Source organism: Cimex lectularius, unplaced genomic scaffold, assembly GCF_000648675.2.
Source record: "Cimex lectularius strain Harlan isolate CLEC.00 unplaced genomic scaffold, Clec_2.1 scaffold85, whole genome shotgun sequence".
NCBI classification, from domain to species: Eukaryota; Metazoa; Arthropoda; class Insecta; order Hemiptera; family Cimicidae; genus Cimex; species Cimex lectularius.
The window spans coordinates 809,704-831,998 of record NW_019392718.1 but is presented as its reverse complement, the minus strand read 5'-3'; the positions used below and the strand labels follow the sequence as shown (position 1 = coordinate 831,998).

The following is a 22,295-nucleotide window of genomic DNA, read 5'->3' as shown; positions in this document are numbered from 1 at the left end:
CAAATGCAGTTAAAAAAATTGCCCGAAAAAACATGAAAACCAAATTGGATATAAGTTTCTATCAATTATGGGAAGATCCAAACTTTTGGACAGTTTATTTTCCATTTATTTTCAAAACTATCCATTTGGGCGAATCACTACACTCAATCTCGACAACAAACCGAAGTACTTTCCAATAAGAAATTTTGCACGAGTAAAAAAAAATTATTGCAACATTTTCAGAACAATCATTACTGACTGGTCATTACTAGATAATTTCCTGATGTACAACATATTGTGATAATTTAAAACAAGCTCTACGATAATTGCCAAGAATTAACTTATTTTTGAATGTTCTTCTCAAGAAGAAAAAAAGAATAAGTAGAGTTCTCAGCCTTTTCTGGAGTCTCACATTTCGTATGGGAAAACAGTTGTTTACGTTTTGTGCTGTTGTTGAAACAATAGCATTGACGTTCGAAGAAAAAGGGTCTGAAATAGCGTTCCTTTGTCTTTAAAATTGAACAATTTAAAATGCTAATTATTAAAATACAGTAGATCTAATTGAAAGGATAAGATTTTTCCAAGCGTTTTACTTTTTATCTTGTTTGATAAGTCCGTTGCGCATTTCATTTTAATTTAACATTATTCAAAAATGAGAAGGATATTAAACGTTTCTTAAATATCTTCGGTAAATTGAAAATAAATTATATTTGCTTAAACTTTATTTAAACGAAGAAAATATAAATATACAATAATTTTGGACAATAAAATACAATAAAATTGGATGACATAAGTGTGCGGTTTTTTGACTTAGAGTATATGTAATGATAACGTTAGTTTAAAAAAAATTATGCGGAGTATTGTAATAATATATAAAAAAGAAAATTTAAAAATATAATTTAGAAAAACTAATGGTATCATATCTGATCAAATTGGGTCCCTTGGGATTGGAACCGACTTTTAGCCGATGACGGCCGAATTTCAGACACCCGATTCTGAAGGGCCCGAATCCTATGGAGGTTTCCACCGATATTTCGTCAATTGTTTACTCCCCGTCGTACAATATGGTCGAAATTGGAGTTGTCGAAACATTGACTGAAAATTGGAGATATATGCTTTTTATCACCCGTGAATGGGTTAATGATATTTTTCTGGATAGAGAGTTAACAGCCAAATTTCATACATTGTTCTCCCAATTGTTGGAACAAGCAACCTAATTTGGGGACGCCCATGACGATTTAAAACAAAAACTTGCAGCGGGCGGGCTGACTAACGCACATAGGAACCTCAGGTCAACAGGGAAAATATGATGTAACATTAGCAGATTCTATCGATAAAAAGATTATTTGGTTTGGTGTCGGCAGTCGGTAGAGTCGGCGGAGTTCTGCCGAATAGGCCGGTCCTAGTGTAACCACTTCTGCCGAAGTGCATTCTATTATTTTTGGTTATTTAGTCAATAACGGCCTTAATTGGCAGAGTTAAAAATCAATCAAACTCGGCTCTGATGTGTAAACGTACTTCATCAATAGGATTCATATCTTTCATCTTAGACAGATGAAATAATGAAAGGTTGCATATTGTTCAGATGTATACCCCGTGTATAATCAATACAATATTTATATATTTTTGTTTTCACATTAAAATAAGTCATTTCTTACAACACTGGAGAGGGCTCATGTCAAGAGGTCACAAACGTTACGAATAAAATAGAATTATTCCCAAGACCATGTTGTACACTGTTCAAGAACCTATACTTCAAATAATATAATTTAACAGAAGTTATTAATAAAATTATATATTATATATCAAAATATTTTACATTCTTTCATAACGAAATTATTTTTAAGGAAGGTAGACGTTACATATTCAAGGTTCGGAATGAAAAATTGGGGCAAAAAAACTCGGTTTAAACCCCTTTTTTTCCAGAATATATAAATATTTCTGCTTCATCAATTGATATGAGGGGTAAAAAGTTGAAAATCCTATTGATTGAACAAAACGATTTATATTTGTTGAAAAAAAAGAAAAGAACAGAAAGTACCCTTGTCTAACGATATTTTTTGATATCCTTCCTCTTTGATCCTTTACTAATTACAGATTTTAGTATTATCAATATTGCCACATTAGTCTTTACTTTATGTTCAAGATACAGTAATAATAATAATGTGGGGAGGGCGACACACAGCAATGGTCATCGCTAGCCCTACGCGTGTTGTTCTGTGTTCCAAATAATCATAATAATAATACATTATAAAATCATTCCAGTGAATTTATAATGTTTTAGGATTTAAAGTATAACAATAAAATGCTAAAAGTATTAATAAATTAATTATTTGTGTTTGTAAAAATGTAGTCAGTTAATAAATTAAGTTAGTAGAAATGTTTAATGGTAATTTTTTTGACTAATGTTTAATTAGTAATGCTTTTGGTCGTCAGGTCTGGGGTTTGTCGAGGGTTGAGGGAACCTCTATCTTTTTTCTTTCTTTTCCACATGTGACGTCATTTTTCTTCCTTCCAGCACCGTGGTGTTTGTTGAGGTTGTGACTTCCCCGGTTTTTGCCATGTGACGTCACTTTTTCCTTACAGCACTAAGGGGTTTGACGAGGATTGTAACTATCTCTCTTTCGTTTTTCTGCCATTCGACGTCACTCTTTTCCTTCGGTGGTTGTCACTTTTTATGGTGTCCTTCCCGCGCTATGAAATTTGGCGACGTCATTCCGACGTATTCCGAATTTTTTGGAGTGTGACGTCACTTGGTGCAGATTGTATAAACATAAACGTGTATACAATGTATGTGTCGCGTGCGCACCTCTGGTGACGTAGGTAAGCACGCTGATACAAGTTTACAGGGGCGTAGTGTGTTTAAAAAAAAATATTTAGATTAATTTAATCTCTTCTTATCATATGTGGTAGAAAGTTTCTCTAAAACTTTCTGACCTGTAGACTATAAATATATCTAATGTAAGTCTGTAAAACTTATGACTATCTATCTAAGTTCAAACCTATTGTTAGTCATAATAATGGCATAGGATGAACAACCAAAAAGCAGTTAGAATTTATGTTAGATATTTTCATTGGTAAGAAACTTTTCAGAAAATACCACTCAAGGCAGAGTTTTCAACACCAACATTGATTTAATAATTTGCTAATTAACTGGCGTTGGATTTGCTGTTTATTTAAGACGTTAACTTACCTCGCGCTGCGTAGTGACCTCTCTCTCTCTCTCGGGGTTCTACGTACAATCATCGAAATCATCGATGATAAATGTAAGTCCATTCTAGGCAGGTAGTTCGTTGGGTATTTCTGTTACGTTGTTAGCTTTTATAACCCGCGTTCTTACCCTTTCACAAAAAAAATAATGAAACAAATTTATTATGTTACACGGAGTCAAGAGGGGGATATTTTTCTTTTTATTGCAGTATCTGGTGTATGATTTGAGCAATATATACACAAGAGAGTGTTTTCAGTGTTTTTCTATTTTCTTCATGGAATTCTTTTTACATCTCAAGATCATTTTAATCAATTATTGATCAATTTAATTTTTAATACGCGATTAATAATTGTTAATAAAAAATTACGTTTAAATGGTTCTATAAACTTAATTCACTTAGATAAAATAGAAAGCGCTAACTATAACCAATTTAGTTTCTTATTATATTAAAAAAATTATTAAACATTAACATACCATTTTGTGAAGTATTGATAACAGAAATAAACAAATTAACCATTTTTGTGTGCCGCAAACACTGCAAACTCCCTTATTCATTGCACATAGGTTCAAAAGGAAGGCACAGGAGATTATTATGAGGGACGTTCTTTGACGTGGCAGGAGTAATCTCTATTTGATTGACAACCCTGTTCACAATTTGAAATTTAATAGACTCATTTTGTTATCCGTCGTATTTTATCATCTCCAAAAGAATGAAATTTAAAGTTACTTTTGGGCATTGTTGTTGCATAGACCTATTTTTCCATAAGAATTTCTAGGTAGGATTAATGCTTTTTGTCAGGGATAAAAAACTAAGGTTAATAAAATACAGGGGAATATTTATAGTTTTGATATAAAAATTACTCCATTTTTAATTTAACTATATGTAATGACAACTATTTTAAAATATTGCACTCAGATAAGAATTTTTTTAAATTAAAGTATTAAATGACGTGGACAATCCCATAATTATGAGGATTTTATGAGTGGATCTTTTAGGACTTATAACACTATGAAAAGGATAAAGTATTTAATTAGGTTTTGAAGTATATGAAATTGAGCTAACTGAGCTTTAATTTCTCCAAACTCCGTTACTTCAACCGTATTTTTCTTATATAAACAGAATAAAAATGTGGTATTACTTCTCTAACACAGGGTAGTGGATTATGAGTAAGTTAAGTTCCTTAATGAAATTTTGTATTTTATAAAATAGATTATGTAATGATGAAGTTTTATGGTTCAGTTGTAAACTATAATTAAGTAAATTAAAGGTTGAAATTGCATAACGAATGTTAGGACAGGGGCTGTCTCACAAAATATCTTCAAATCTGTACGTTTATTCGATGTTTCGTCGAGAAAAACCCGCAAACATCCAAAATTCAATAAATGAGGTGATTGATTTCTTTAGAAAAAGCCTCGGGCTTTACAGTTTAAGCAAAACTGTCCGGGAAAAATAGTTCGTAGGGTCTTGGGAGTATTGCCAACATCAAATAATTAATTCTGTAGTGAAAACTCATTGTTTATCAAATACAGTTCAGCCGTCCAAATTGCCAGAGTAAGTTTAAATCACCTGCTGCCTTTGGCAATTCCCACCGTGAGGACTTCATTTGTAGTTGACCTGTGTTTCCAAAGCTAGTAGGATACGGACTTGAATTTTATCGAGTTTAGTTCTTTACCCTTAATGTTTCCTTTTTGTACCTTAACAACGAAAAGCTACTCCATGAAATACTTCTGTTTTTTTCTTTATATCAACCAATTTTATTTGCATATACTTTATTTAATTTATAATTATTCATTCTCCATATGTTAACATTATTGGTAAAATAACAAAAAATTGATTAAAATATTTTTTTTAAAGGAACCTACGGTTAACTAGTTGAGTCGAACATCTTAGCCACGATTAACTAGTTAAGTCAATTACCTTAGATATGATGCTTAACTAGTGTATTCAAGCAACTTAGCCACGACTATACTTAGAGCAAATTAACTAAGACATGCTTAACTAGTTAAGTCAAACAACGTAACAACGATTAACTCGTTAAGTCTAATAACTTAAAAATGCTTAACTAGTCCAGTGAAGCAACGTAGTCACTATTTCTTAGTTACGTCTAAAGCCTTAGATATGCTTAACTAGTTATGTGAAGCAACTTAGCCACTCCCAACTACTTGATTCAAGAAATATTTTCACAACTAAGTAATTGAGTCAAATAACTTAGTCTCACCTAACTAGTTTCTTCAAGAAATTTTTTATGACTAAATAATCAGGTCAAACGACTTAACCTCGATTAACCTGTTGAACCAACATATATTTGCTTACCCAGTCGACCGCAGAAACTGATGTGACGGCTAACTAAGCACTATTAAGCAACTTAGCCACGGCTAACTAGCCGAGTGAAGCAACTTATTCACGTTTAACAAGTAGTGTCAAATAACTTAGCTACTCTTAACTAGTTGAGACAACGAATTTAGCCACGACTACAAAGCCAGGATCCCGCTAACCGCATGAAGCAGCGTTCAGAATGACGTTTTTTTCTTTGATCCGTGTGTACATCCAAATTTTGTGTGGGCGTAATATATATATATATATATATATATATGTGTGTGTGTGTGTGTGTGTGTGAGTGTGTGTGTTTACTAAAAAATATGATTTAGAGTTTGCCTGTTGACTACGTTTATCTTGAAAAGCTATTTTTGTCTATGTCTTTAAATTAACATTTATTTTAAATTATGTACATTTTTGTTATTTTTTAACAGTCAATTATTTTAATCAGAATATTTTCACATGTGAAATTAAAGATGAGATGATGTATCGACCTGCTGTTGAGCAACTTGGAAAAAAGGATCTTCGATATGGTCACAAGAGAACGACAATTCTTTAAGTTTTTGCCGAGCTTGCGACGATCATATCGTCATCATCAGGACCTATTTATTTTAGGAAAATATCGCAGTTAGAACAGTTATATCATTAAAAAAAAAAAAAATTACAAAAAACAATTATTTTTTTTTAACTTTAGCTCTTAACTTTTAACTTTAACTTAACTTTAGTTGAAATATATCTTGAGAACAAAACACTGCATTTATAATAAGATTATTTAATATAACGTGAAGCTCAATATCTAAACATTAACAGTGTGGACTTAATTAAAAACAACAAAATATAAAAATTCAAAAAAAAACAACACCACAACGTGGTCGTATAGGTATTATTTTAAAATATAAATTAAGTACATGCCTCTTTTTTTAAATAAAATTACATTTTTTCTTCTTTTTTTCTGTCTTTCCTTTGTTTCTTTTTTTTTCTTTCAGGTACATTAGAAAAAAAGAGGCATGTACCTACATTTATATTTTAACAGAGGTAACCTATACGACCACGTTGTGTTTTTTTTAAATTTTTATATTGTGTTGTTTTTATTGTTTTTAATTAATTCCATGCTGTTAATGTTTAGATACTGAGCTTCATCTAATTTTAAATAATCTTATTATAAATGCAGTTTCTTGTTCTCAAGATATATTTCAACACTCATCGAGTTAATGTAAGAAAAATAATTATTTTTGTAATTTGTATTTTTTTAATAACATTTAGCATGTTCTAACTGCCATGTTTTCCTAAAATAAATAGGCCCTGATGATGACGATATAATCGTCGAAGGCTCGGCAAAAACTTAAAGAAATGTTGTTCTGTTGTGACCTCATCGAAGAGCCTGTTTTCCAAGATTTTCACTTGTAAATTATATTCCCATCAAAAAGGACTTGAATGCTTATGTCGTTACGTAAAATATTTAATCAGGATTAAAGTGAATAGTTTACTGAGTTCTTGGAACGAATAATCTGCCATGATTTTCATATAATCCATGTAACATTGTCATTATTATAGAAGTGTATATTCGGCGATGGTTAACGGACTCAGGTTTACCGTTTTGATAAATGGATACAGTTGAAATGTATCAGGCACTATGGGGTTTGAGGTTTGGGTTTCTGTAAAAAGCGGGACTTTTTACAATTCGGCTCAGAAATTCAAATTAACTCCTCTGTGTAACTTTTTCAATTTTCTTGATAAATCGTTGGCCCCGTTTTCCCTTTCTTCTTTTATTTTAAAGGAAATTCACGCTTTTTTTTCTTTCTTTATTATACGTGTACCAATCCGAAAACGGATCCAAGCCAAGAGATGGAAATGAAGTTGAACTCATTGTCTTGTAGGAAGAATAATGAAACTCTCGACAAAAAATCCCTACTTTCATCCCGTGGGACGATAGAAAAATGTATATCCATAAGTTCAAAGAGTATGAAAACAAAAACCTTTTTTTCATGCTCCTTAATTACAATTGGATTGTTAATTTTATTCTTGAACTGTATACTTTCAATTGTTAGATAGTGTCGTCAAGATAAAAGTTGATAATAATGATCTGAAATTATATAGACTTCTCTTCAAAATCCTTACATTATTCATTAAATCGGCTAGAATCTAGGAATATTTAACTGGCCAAAGATAAAAAGAAGTTATAGTTATGCGCTATCATATCCTACATAGTTGATTTAATGCTGCTTATGTGACGAAATATTATAGATAAATTCACTAGTTTTCGTGGTCCGCTTGACCAATTAATATCTTTCAATTAATTAAGGTTTTTAGTTGAGATAAAAAAGTCAGTGTCACGAGCGGGATGCGAACCCACGATCTTCGGCTAGATACGCCGCTGCTCTACCACTTGAGCTATCGTGACCTCGATCCACTTGGGCACTAACTTCCCATATCAACTAAATTCAAATTCAAATTGAAAATTCAAAAAGTTGGGTTGTGCTATACGGAAATATTAGTTTCTCATGGACATTGCGGCTATCTAAACATATATTATTGTATATACATTGTTTATTTCTATCGTTTTTATTTAATTATTTGTTACAAGCATGCTTATGGATTTAATACAGGGAGCCCGATATTCTGAATAAGTCGTTCACATATATGAATAAAACTTCAAATACAGTAATATATTATCAAAGTTTGAGTAATTATCAGGAACTTATGCACAACCACCATCCAAAAACCAAAACCAAAATGTAAAACAAATGTAAACAACAAAATGGACAAGACCTGTTTCGTAATATGTTTTCATAACAAATAAAACAGTTAAATGAAGTTAAAAATTGAGATATGTACAAGTACTGTAGAAATGTCACTTATCATGAACGACCTAAATTTCTATAGTTTGTGGCATAAAGTGGTGTACCACACAAACGTTTACGTGATGATCCATTCAGTAGGTTCGAGGCTTTCTGAGCCAATATTTCTAAGAAACTTCACTATTATAAGCGGAGGATGGGAAGAGTTACTCATTTTCATTCTGTACCAGTCTGTTAAGGCGTCTTGTTTGAATGCGAAATTCGCTTCCTTACCTATATCCATCTTTACTTTGACAAGCTTTTTCGCCTTCAGAGTTCGGAAAATTTGCAACTTTTATCGCTTCTTGAAACAGGTTTTGTTTCACATGTATAATATCATTTTTTAGTTGGGAATTTTCACTTTTGAACCTGGCGTTTTCACTTCTTATTTCTTTTAATTCTCGTTTAAGTTCGGAAGAAGATGTTTAGAGTTGGCATCACTAGCGGCGACTGACAGTCCTATATTTTTACTTTCTGTTCGAATTTGGCCAATATCCTTTTGAGAGATATTATATCGCCTTTTATATATGATTATATATAATCATATATAAAAGGCGATATAAAATCTCTCTACAAGAATATTGAACAGATTCGAACAGAAAGTCTGTTCTCTTATGTAATATATATAGTTTAATATAAGTTATGTAAACTTTTTAATCTAGCCAGTTGATTGTCTCTACTTTAAAAAAAGTCCATGTTTAAAGTTCATCCCTTAGATAATGTTTCCCCTTTAAAAGATAGATAATAAAAAACGAAAGATAAATTTAGTTAATATTCGAAATTGAAATGCATATAAATGTAATTTCTTTTCGAGACGTCACGCATGATAAACTATGACGGAATTTTAGGAAAAAAAATTAAAATGAGTAGATAAGACTTTGCCCAGTTCACCTTTCGCGCTAAACTTTCCCTTTGATCCCATCAAAGACAAAGTCTTGAGTTACAGTTACAGTGGGATAAGAGAACGACTTCGGGGTAATTTGTTTCTCGGCAGTGATGACAGTAATAAAAATTAAACGATTGGAAACCGCCAGCCAGAGCAGTGTATTATACATCCAGGAGTGATAATTGTCTAATATTACGTCAGCATAATTTTAGTAATAACTAAGTTGAAAAATGAGTTGTGAAGCATTGTAAATTTTTGTTGTTACTTTTCATCTTACAGACAGAAAATGTTTTCTTATTTCTCTGAAGTTTGTTGACTTGTGGGTGAATCTTGTCGGTATGTCTGAATTACATGCATTTCGGTACATTACACTATCCCCATAGATTTGGAAAAATAATTATTTCAATTTACAAATTCGATTATAAAAATTACACATCTTGTTGTGCTATTGACAATCATAACAAATCGAAATCGCCCAAAAACCTAAGAAGTTCTGGGAAGACTGAATTACAAAATTTCATGGATGATGGTAACGAATACTGGAACGAAATGGGTCATATAGTGCAAATTAAATTATTTTACAAGCACCCAAAAATTTCATTGAATTTATAATCAAAAAACGCTACGGATTGTTTTCCGGCTTGTTTAAGTAGAGATATACTGAAATGTATGACGGAACAGCGGTGTCCGACTCGTATTGCCAGAAGTTATGGGTTCGAAACTCGACCTTTTAAGAAATAATGATATAAAAAATGTATTGTGAAATGCTTTGACTCCTGTTCGCGACACCCAACGGGTAGTTTACGTTAAGCCCTATTGTATGACAGGAATGACTTTACTTACTTCCATTTTACTCAAATGGATGAGCGTCACATTTTAATATGAAAATTGAGTTGTTTCGTGAGGCAAATTCTGTATTTGTTTATTCAATATGGTTTGAATTAAGTAAATATAGTTTTTTTTATTTACAGAACCTTACAACTACCTTCAGCTGTGTTACATGTAACCATGAAAAAGGAAATATATACAACATTAAAAACAAGAATGGAGAAAATACCCATTGGTAGTATTTCGATGATGCTAAAATGTTATCTTTTTACTTGTGTCATTATCAATTTAACTCTCATTGCTTAGATCTTGTGGCGCATGGAATTGGTCGGGATGCAAGTTGGTGTTTAGGAGAGTTTTGTAAAATTGTAGGTATAGGGAGCGGATTTCATCTTGCATCAATGGAAAAATTCAATATATGTGTAGTTTCATTTGATAGATAAAATGGAGCATAGGATTTTTGTTAGAGTAAGGATTGGGCAGTTTGGATGGGGCGGATGTTGGAACGTCTCACAGTCCGCAAGTCCTATCGGCTTAACTATATTGGTGCAACACAGCTCTTATTATTGACGGACAAATCAGAACTTTGTAAGGATTCGTGCAAGAGCCCTGAATCGCGTCGTAACTTATTGACGTTTCAGTCGTGTGTGATCATTCCACGTCCCTGACGCACCAGCATTGGTAGGGAAATCTGTAGAGAGGGAATTCCTCCAATGACTCGGAAAAACCGGTCAGTGAGATAAAGATGACTGAGATAGTAGATGGAGGGAAGAATGCTTTTGAGCGTGAACAGCAAGCCTGGGTCAGCACTCAGGACTCGAACAAAAGCATGGCTCGTATCAAGAAAGTCCCCAGAAAAGTACTACCCCTTCTCAAGGGAGGAGGAAATAACGTCTCCCACGCAATGGCACTATTTAACCGTTGAGTGGTAGTTGCGAAAACAAATTGATAGTCTGGGATTATATTTTCTTAATTTAGGATTGGAAAAATTCTTTTCAATTGGAGGTATTCTAAAATTTTACCCAAAATGGGTTGTAAGTTATTAGCCTGTATGAGGTAGTACAATGTGTTGGTTTTTTGGTTTAGGAAATTTTGAGAAATACGAGTGTTTCCAAGCTATTGGGAATTAGGTAGAACGAAGAACCGGCTTAAAAAGGTATGTAATGAATATGATGGACTTTTCGGAAGGTATTGGAGAATGTTTGGAGTAATAAGATCAAAACCTGGAGTTTTCTTTGATTTTAGGTGTTGCATGGTAGAATGAAAGTCAGTATTGTAGAGTGAAAGATAATGGGATCGGGGAGTATTAAGTAAATATTCCTCGATAAGTTAAGAATAATTATTGTTTATGTTGTTGGCACTGGTCAGGTAAGAGGCAAAAGCTTTCTCTTTCTCCTCGTCTGCAATGGCCGAACTGAGGACCACCTGGCGAAGTTGCGTAGATATTTTGTGATATATAGTAGATTTTTAGGTGCCGCCCTGAGCGATTTATTATCTGTTGTTAGTGATACAGTTATCCATTGTAATTTCGTTGACAATTGAAGCGTTAATTTATTCATTTTGTCTGAAGAATAGCGAGTTCTTGGCCATTACTTACGAGCTTGTCTTTTTGATCTTATGAAGTAATGAATATAAAGCAGTACGTTACTGTGCTGGGAATAAGTTTTGATGAATGAGTTTTGTGTATGTACGAAAAAGTTGAATCATTAATAAATAATTAGTATTTAATATAGTAGTAAATATAGTTTTTTATGTTGTAATTGTTTGTGTTATATTAAAAAACAGGGAAATATGAAAATAATTTGTCTCTTTTTAAAGGAAAATGAAGCTGTTATTTTTTAATGTACACAGCTTTTTTTAACACTGTTTAATAATTGTAGAAACTGAAATAATAAGAAATGATTTAATAAGGCAAAAATTATCATTTGTTATTTCTATTTGTCTAGTCTGGAGGTTTTGATAATTAAAAATTTATATAAATTCATTTTTGTAATCATAATATTTGTGCCTGATGAAACAAATATGGCTATAATTGCGTATTCATGGAGTGATGCCCAATTTAAATTAAATTTACTAAGTGTGTACTGCAAAATAAACGACCTACAAGTGAATATCCTTAAATAACAGTCGCAGCTTTCCAAAAATGTGGTCGCTTAAATGAAGTTAAGATTTTTACTTATGAAAGTATTCCCTTAACTGCCCCAAGATCGTTTGTCTACCTTGGCGTTCTGGTTTCTTCCTCTGGCAAGTTCAGTATAGCCTCTTCATATTTTGTAAACAAAAGCGTTACAGCCATCCCAAAAGTATTGAATATATTTTCTAGTTTTCATGGACCGCTTGACCAAATATTATCTTTCAATTAATTAATCTGTATTTAAAGTATTGGTTGAGATAAAGATTGAAAAATGGCAAAAAGGAAGGAAAATTCAAAAAGGTGAGGTTGAGATGGGAAGTATAGTATCAATATCACTATACTGTTCCTCGGAATATTCTCGATATGGGCGCTTAAGCGACTTAATTGAAAAAGGACAACAAAAGTTTCTAAAATTTTTATTTCATATCCCAAGTACCCCTGGGTATTGTGCCCGTTTAAAAATAAATTGTCTCCTTCTGAAAACACGTGTTTTCAACAGATCTTAAACTTTTGGCGCAAGCTTCTTTCTTTCTCTGATTTCAGTTTAGAAAAATCACTTTCAATTAAATTAACTGTCTAATTGCAGCAATATCCCGTTCAATTGGTCGTTTTCGCTTAGAAAATATTTTATCCAAGATTGGCTCAATAGACAACTGGCGGGAGCAGATTGTAGAGGTTCTTAAATGAAATATAGACAATCTCTTCTGATACAATGCCTCTCTTTATGTATTGAGAAAGCCATAAATTTTAAACAGAATAATTATTTCAGGCACATCAGCAATCTGGGATTTTGGGTGGGAAAGAGGCTTACATTTGTATTGAATGTGCTCGTTTTATATTCTCATGGCAGATTTTTAACTCTAAGACCAGTGTTATAAGTCAAAGGATTTAGGGATTACTTTACCCCGGATGAATTGTGCTTATTCTGCCTGGACTCGAAGGTAGACACTATAGGACACTTTATATTGGAATTTTCATTTCCCAATGAAATTCGTCTTAATGATTAATAGATATTGCCCAGTATTTTGAAAATTTTTTTGTACAAAAAATAAATATATATTTCGTAATATGTTTTACATTTGTTCAATTGCCATTCAACAGAGAAGGAAACTAATGGCTTATACTATTTATAAGTTCATTGTATTTGCATTCTAATAATATTATTTTTATTTATATAATTTTTCTTTCCCAATTTTGTTTGTTTTTTTCATTTTCGTACTGTTTACAAAATAATGCAATGTTTCTGAGGTAATTTCTCCCGTCTTGATACGATGTACGGATGGATTTTTAATTTATTATATATGAAGAATCAATTCGAACTTTTAGTTTAACTTTGTGTCCAAATTATTTTATTCATTGTGGTGATTATTATTATTATTATTATTATTATTTTTATTTGTAGGTACCTATTCCACCCATGTAATAACCCAGCTCCATTGTACAGAATATTGTATTCTAAACAGTAAAAAATTACAGTAGACTAATTAAACAAATAGAGACGATATTTAAAAAAGTAAAATAATACACGATATTTAAACGGTTCAAAGGAAATGGCGTTTTGATTGTTTTTATGGTCAATTAAAATGCCTCGGCCCAATTTTAAAAATCCTTTATTGTCTCTCGTCCCTTTATTTATGAAATGAGAGATTTTCGTTTAAATTTGAAAACAATAGGGAAAACCTTTTTGTTTCCATGACAGTAACAACATAGATAATTTTTTTCTGTTACCCAATTACACCAAGGACCAAAGGGGTCAGCCTCCTTTTTTTTTTAAATTCACTTCATTTGAAAAGGAACTATTATGAAGGATTGTTTTATATATATAAATGTTTGATTTTCATATAATAGTCTCCTCGATAGTTAGTTTTTTGATATTAGAATCAGAAAACAAACGTACGTCAACTTAAGTGAATTTTATAAATTAATCGATTTCTCTCACTTGAGGTTGATTTCGTTGGCCACTAGAATTCACCGAGTGAAAACTGTGTTTCTAGGTTTTTTAGACCTCTGTACACTCACAAAAAAAGATTTATCGCTTTTTTTATCTGACAGTCTTTTATTAATACTCGTGGACGTGGAAGTGCACTGATAAGAATATAGTACAGTAGTCTTTCGAAGAAAACGCTATGTGATTTTTAAAAATCTCGCAGTAATTTGTTGAACAAATCATTGTTTTTTAATTTATGTGAAGGACTCTGATGAAGACCCTTGCAAACTGTTGTCCCATTTGACCGATGATACGACGGTAAATTATCATAACGCCTTTTTTTCTGTTCCTTTTTTTTTTACTAGCCTTAAGTAAACATTCTTCTGTATAATCAATTAATTGTTATTTATAAATGTATATCACGTTAGCTGAAAATGATGCTAAAATTATTCAGAACGAAAGTTTTATTATATTAACATAATTTTATATCCAGTACATGTCCTCAGTAGAAGAAGATTTAATAAGATTCTGTAAAATTATGATGGTTGGAAAAGTAAATTTTGCTACAAATAACAATAAATACCAAAAAATTGAATTATTAATACAATATTACCTTAAATTTCATTCATGGCGAGGCAAAAATCCTTGCACGAACACCTTAATAGTCAATTGTATTTATAACCCACAAACTTCAGGACTAAGATTTTCTGCTTAGTCAATTAAAAAGTATTACAAAACTTTAATTACTGTGGAATAATTATTGACAAGTTTAGGGAATAATTTAAAACTGCAATTTTCAGATAATACTATCATATGTCAATATTTCTGGAACACATATTTCTTGAACACATAACAATATTTCTTATCCATTTAAAAACATTTTAGTTTTAGTTTCGGTTTAAGTGAGATTTAATATACTTGTACAGATAGTAATTCATCTCAAAAGTGTAACTTTCTTAATTAAAATTATAATTAAATAGAGCCAGATTTTTTTGAAAATAATATTTATAATAACAGTTAATCGATTTTGTCATTCAGTTGGATAATTGCTTTTGCGATTTAGGTAATATTTTATTTTTTTCTATAATTGTAATAAAATCTAAACATAAATCATAACTTCACTAATTTCGTGGTCCGCTTGACCAATTAATACATTACAATTAATTAAGGTTTTTAGTTGAGATGAAAAAAAGTTAATGGTACGAGAGGGATTCGAACCCACGACCTTCGGCTAAATACGCCGTTGCTCTACCACCTGAGCTATCGCGACTTCGATCCACTCGGACACCAACTTCCCATCTCAACTCTAAAATCTAATGGAATTAATGTCAATCTTACAGTTTACATCATAATAGAAAAATGTATAATTTTTATTTACAATCTTGTTAAAATTAATAACTGGTTTGTTTTTTGGCTAAGGAAAGTTTCACACTCTTTATTTTATCAATCAGCATATATAGACATATTACGTCTTGATCAGTTTTTAGGCTATCATTGTTATTTTTGTATACACCTTTTTTTACACATCTGACTTTTTTATCTCAACGAAAGCCTTAATTAATTGAAAAGAATTTATTTGGTCAATTGGCTCACGAAACCTATTAGATGTAATTTTTTATTTTTGTCTAGTTTCTCTTGAGTCAAAAAGTTTATCTAACTCTCCAGTATGACGGAATACGGATAGGGACTTAACTATTAATGCTCATCATGCAAGTTTATTGGAAGGGGTTTTGACGCCGAATTCATCGGTGCAAAAGGTTTTTAATTTTGAGTAACCGTTTTCAAGTTATTTCCAAAAAACCTTTCCACAACTGCTTTTCAGATAAACGAAATTTTTCCTTCTTCACCAACCATTTTAATTTATTTTACTCATTTTAATTTATCATTTTAGTCGATAGTAAATTACTTGCGCGTTGTACAGAAAGACAAATTTTGCAACAATTTACATTTACAATACTACAAGAAAATGGTGGTCAAGATTATGCTATTTCGGCAAAGTGGACCGAAATTTCCACCAAGCTGTGTTAGAGTGAATATATCCAGAGCGTCCTGTTAATCGAGGTTATTTTAGGAAATTGTTCCGAAACTTCAACCTAAACATTTGTAACTTAACCTTTCACTGTCTAACCTAACCCTGACCCTTGCCTAACCTAACCATTTCCCATCCAACCCATGCGCACTATAAAAAAGATTTGTGTATCCACGTCGAAAACATATCCATGTCAAATTAAAATTGTTGATACAGTGACTCTGTTGTGATTGTGATTGTGAATGATATTTGTGATAGTTAATAGGATTGGGTTTAGTTAAGATAGAACGTAATCTTTGTGAGTTTACGATTGGAGTTACATTTTATATTGAAATTATGATTGATATTATGATCTTTTTAAAATTGAGATTCTGATTGCGATTGATTGAGTTATTAGATGCACATATACACATATTGGTCCCATGATTGAAATTCTGATTAAGGTTATGAACCTAATTATGATTAAGAATATGAATATGATAGTGATAGTCAATGGTATTATTATTGGTATTTTATTTGTAGCCGGGATTATGAATGGAATTGAGCATGGATTCACATAAAAGTCTTGAATTCTGGTGTCGGACGGAAATTTTCTTGTGGAGATATTGACTTGAACTCTCTCGTGAAAGTTACGGCTTCAAGAGACTTTAGTTTCCCGTGATTTACACACGACAGTACAGCCGGGGAAACAGCGCCCTCTTAATTATAAAGTTGTACACATATTTCTTGTTACGGTGAAATGAATTTACTTAATGTCTTCCAACGGGTTTATTGCAGTTCGAATTTAGAGTTCCGCAGCTAGTTCGACTCAGGCGACGTTCAGTCCCATCTGTTTCTAATTGCATTGGCGAAGTCAAATGACAAAGTACGAAGAGGTTCAAAGCTCGGTTATGTTATTTGAGTTTAAACGAACGTTTTTCAACTCACAATTGGTACAGTGTGACCGGGGGCGGATATCGATGTCATGTCCGGTTATAGATTGTTTTTCAGTCGGGTTTGGAAAGATGAGCCTTGTTCACCACACATGTAGCGTCTTATGAGAAGAAATTTCTTATCAGTCCTATACAGCCGAGTTTCAACCTGCTGACGGAGAGGGATAGCAACACGACTAGCATAATTATAATAAACTTTCAAAACTGAATACAAAATTTTATCTTTCTGCCTTCACAGTTTCCATTTTTGTGTTTTTTAACGTTTTTAATGAAAAATAACAAGAATATTAGAATTAGAAAAAAATATACAAATAATTGATTATAATTGTAGTTGTAATTTTTAATTACTAGATATCTTCATCATTAGTACGTTAAAGAAACATAGTTCAAAAATCGATCCTAACGATGAGCATAATCAGCAGAAGTGAATAATTATGATCAATATTGTTATTATAAAGTTATTACGGAAATCACAATACTCAGTAAACTCATAATCTAAATCGCGAACAGAATCAAAATTTGAATCTCAATTTCAATCAAAATCACAATTAAAATTCTAATTCTAATCAAATTGATGATCATGCAACCACGGGATCCTGAAAGAATGCTTCTGGGGCTAAATGAATCTCGTTAATATCTCGTTAATACTTTTTTAAAACTAGAGTAAAATAAGGTAAGTGATGTAATGCCTGTCGTACAGGAGAACTTAGATCAAACCTCTATGCAATACGTTTTTCATACTACTCTCTAACCGTAACACAATCTTATGACTGACCTTAACCTGACTATAACCTAACCATTTCTAACTTAACAGTAACCTCAACCTACTCCTACCTAACTAAACTTACGCAAGTCCTGTCTAACTTACCTGGCTTAACCATAATTCTAATCTTAACAATAAGCGTTGGTTGTATAAATAGGGCAAACGGGATTGTTGTTTTAAAGAAAAGTGAATGTAGGTTTTTTGTCTTGTATTTTACATATTTGTATGGGTTTGTAATTTATTTCTAAATGTAATTGTCTATAACTGAAGAATGTACAGAAACTAGAAGAAAACATCTAGGTAACCTTTTAATGTTTCATTAAAAAATATATGTTAATATTTTTCCCTTATCCCTTCCTAACCCCTAGCCACTATGCTAATAAATAGGAAAGTTGTTATTATTCTTCTTTTTTTAATTCCTTTATATATATTTTTTAATTGCGAGTTCGCCGATAGGGTTACCCAAAGGAACGGCAGGAATGGTGAAGGGAGAAAAACAACCCTACCTAACCCTAACCTAATTTTAATATCAAAGTTCAACTAATGAACAAATCACCACCCTCTTAACCCTCTTTCTTAACGTAAACCTAACCTACCGCTGAACCAAGCATACCGTTGCCTAACGTAACCATTCCAAATCTAACCCAGTTGTTCTACAATAGACCTAGACAGGTCGCAGGGAGGAAATGGTTTGGAATCTTTATTTATACCTTCTCTAAAAACAACAACTTCAACACTAACACTATAAATAACCCTATCACTATTAAGCTAACCCCTTGCGCACTATCCGGTAACACGAAATCGATGACCTGAAAATGATCACGCTTAAAAAATTGTGTAGACATCCCAAAATCATATATTAAATTAAAATTGATATCGTGGTTCTGTTGTGAATGCTTGGTCAATTCGAGTCGGACGCCTAACCACTTGGCCACCGCTGTCCCCGCAATTATGTAAACAGTAAGTAATTCCGGTCATAAGAGTCTTAAGGTCCAAATATCCGCTGACTATGCAGACGAAAGGTCAACACACTTTACAAAATGTTTTCATACTATTCTGAACTAAAATTCCATGAGCAGCTCCGGGTTTGGAACCGAAAATGGCCTGCTTGGCAAACGAGTTACGGATTAGACAAAAGCACAAGATAAATCCCTCCCCCCCATCAAAATTAACCTTAAGCCAGTTACTATTATACTTTTCATTCTTTGTAATTCTAATCTCAGGAATAACTATATCAATCGAAATAACAATGATATTCTCTAACTTGAACCTCTTAGCTTAAGCAATTAAAGTCGTAATTATCATAATAGGAAGACAAACCCCACCGCAACAACCGTCATGATAATAATAATAAACCATGACATTATCCTGCTAGGATAAATATATGGGAATATTATAATAATACAAGCTATCTTGATCTTCAAGATTTATCTGTTTCATATTTACAAACTCTGGGAGCATGAACTTAGGCATACCTGATATATTCAGCAGTTAAGATACAACGAAACAATAACTTTGTAGTGTGGTTTGTAAAATTGTGAATAACTTAAAGTATTAATTATTTTTTTAATCTAATACAAAATTATTCTTCTGAAAAAATTATATTTATTCTTTGTAGGCGTGTGAACTATTTTCTACTTTATATTATATAAGCTTGATATAATTACTTAGTAAACAAATTAAAAGATTTGTTAAAAGATATTAATGAATCGAATGTATACTTATTTTTTATTTTAAACGGTAAAACGGGACGGTTTTATATTAAAAAAACCTCGGGAACGGTCGGGGGACTTGCAGTTTTAATTAATTAGACTGGGACTAATTACTAGGGGGCATTCTTTCTGAAAATTAATAGCCTAAATCACTTGGCTTTAATAGAAGGGAGGTTTTCTCGTAGTAAATTCTAGCCGCTGGGCGGGATATCCATCACAGGATGTCGCCGTCATAAACAGTGTCCCCGTTGTAAATTCCCCGAGAAAACGGAGTAGGGAAATTTGCATTACAAATCGCGACCGATTTTACAACGTTTGCTGATCCTAGGGGATAAGGTACGACGATTTGTGATTCTTACTTTGGCACATGTACCTAATGGTCTGGATGAAAATAGTGGATTACATTACATTTTATGGTTAATTGGCAACCATCATGCGGTCTGGCTGTTGTGTTTTCTCATATTTTGGAGAATTTGGATGAATTCACTGACTATTTTAAATGTTACCTTTTTACGTGCTAGTGCTTTTATGCTGCTTGGCTGTCTTCAGGGTCTTTTTGGCAGTGTACCCTCTTTTAAGATTTTTATGACGCAAGGATGTATTTGATTGATGCAACAATAATGCGGGGTTTTGATGTTCACTGAAAACAAGCTACAATTTAAGTTCAACAAAATATATTTATTAGAAATAACTTCAATTATTATCTATACGTTTTTGCCATGCACAACCAATGCAGTAATCACTGAAGAGTAGAAACTATGGTCTCCGGAATCGACGAACACACGAAATGCATTTTCAATGTCACACTGGGTTCTGAATCGTTTCTCGCACAAAAAGTTGTTGAGAGTTTAAAAAAGTTATAATCTGCAGGAAAAAGATGGAGGATGTGGTAATGCCTCGTAATCCAAATATATTGTTCCAGGCCCCTTCCGATTGTTTAATGCTGGCCATATCGGTACGTACAACTTCATTACAGTACTTTAGTGATGATTTCACCCGGATTGAGGAAGCTGTGTGAGTCCTGTAATGAGACCAACAGTTACCATAATGTTTTATGTAAGCTTGGTTCTGGGAAATGCCCTGGTTTTTCACTCTTATCCGGCCACTGTCTAGAACGCCGTCTATTGTCGTTTAGTATCCATTTTTCGTCACACGACTGAGAAATGGATACTTTTTGTTGCATATAGAAAGCATTGAACATATTTCATACCTGCGATCCTTTTGGCGGTCGTTCAGCTCATACGGAAGCGACTTGGCGAGCTTCTTTTCTTCCCCAATAGCTTCCAGATGGCGAACGACTGTGGATTGGTCAACAGCAAGTTCTTCCACCATTTCCCGGGTAGTTTTTGTGGGGTCAGCTTCAATTTTAGCCTTTAACCGGTCGTTGTCAAAAGCAGAAGGACGGCCACCTTCTTTGCTCGTGAGGTCATAATCTCCATTACGGAATTTTTGAAACCGACGCTGCACCGTGGATTGATATATGGTTTCTTGCCCGCAAATGCCATTAATGTTACGAGCGGTTTGTGCTGCACTTCACCGAGATTTAAACTGATAGAAATAAATTTGTCGAAATTCGCTCCTAGACATCAATTTGTTTGAAGGCAGTGGATAGACTGAATTAAATGTTTTTACTAAATTGATTGTAAGAGAAAGAAACTGAGATAAATAAGCTTTAAATTATGTATATCACTTAGAATAATGAATTAGTTTTATTTACACAATTGGTACTAAAAGTGAAGAGAAAAGGAAAACCTGAATTTATTTTGCATCAATATCCCAATATTTCAGCTATATCTGTATACCATATCGTTGTACTTGATACTACCTTGATTTCTTCCGATTTCTTTTTCTTCTTTATAATCTCTTAAGACTTTGTAGGATGTTGCAAAGGATGTTTTCTGGATCATATATATTTTGATTGTAGTGATGTATATGCGAAAGAACAATAGTTTAATTTTTTTATTTTGTTTCAGGTGAGGAGAGAAGACATACTGATTTTGATGTAAGTAAATTTAATGGAAATGTTATTGTTTTGTTTTTAATTTACAAAAAAAAATTAGATTTATGTTAGAGGAATTTCTCAGTATTTCCCGTTTCCACGCCAGGTTGCTCGTCAACACAGTTTCTTCTGCAATTCTCTGTGCCCTTATAAATCTTACAATTCTTAAACGACCCCGGAGTCGTTGACTTTTTCAGAATAGGCGCAAATCAGGTTCGGCGGGCCTGATACTCGAGCAGATATTTTTCAATAGGTACTTCAGAAAAAAAAATCGATTTTTTATGATGAGGTGATATTTTTACATGCATTATATTGTTATACAATTTTTTTTGATACTTAGAAAAAAAAGATCATATAGAATGGTGACAATCCTGTACTAATGTGACTAAGGAAGTTTCATTTTAGATAATATTTTATCTTACTTCCAAGTAATTTGAATAATTAATATTGCCCATAAATTATGATAATTCATTAGTCACCTCTATTGGCGTTTTTCACACTAAAATAATATACATAATAATTGGTTGAGATAAAAAGTCAGTGTGACGAGCGGGATTCGAACCTACGACCTTTGGCTAGATACGCTGCTACTCTACCACTTGAGCTTGGCTTCGATCCACTCGGGCACCAACTTCCCACCTCAGCCCCACCTTTTGAATTTTCCCTCCTTTTTCCCCGCTCGTGACACTAACTTTTTTATCTCAACTAAAAAGCTTAATTAATTGAAAGATTTAATTGTTC

At 32.5% G+C, this 22,295-nt stretch overlaps 1 protein-coding gene across 6 annotated transcripts in view; it reads left to right on the top strand.

Moving 5' to 3' along the window:
- The window catches only part of LOC106668989 (diuretic hormone receptor-like), a 288,654-nt gene that overhangs the window by 77,976 nt on the left and 188,383 nt on the right, over positions 1-22,295 (top strand). For 4 of the 6 annotated variants that reach the window (XM_014398227.2, XM_014398242.2, XM_014398218.2 and 1 more), the window contains exon 3: positions 21,529-21,557. The gene's annotated coding sequence lies outside the window, so the exon portion shown is untranslated. Of the gene's footprint in view, positions 1-14,299; positions 14,438-21,528; positions 21,558-22,295 lie in introns of those variants that run through there. The other 2 variants (XM_024226607.1, XM_014398236.2) reach the window with 1 other exon arrangement.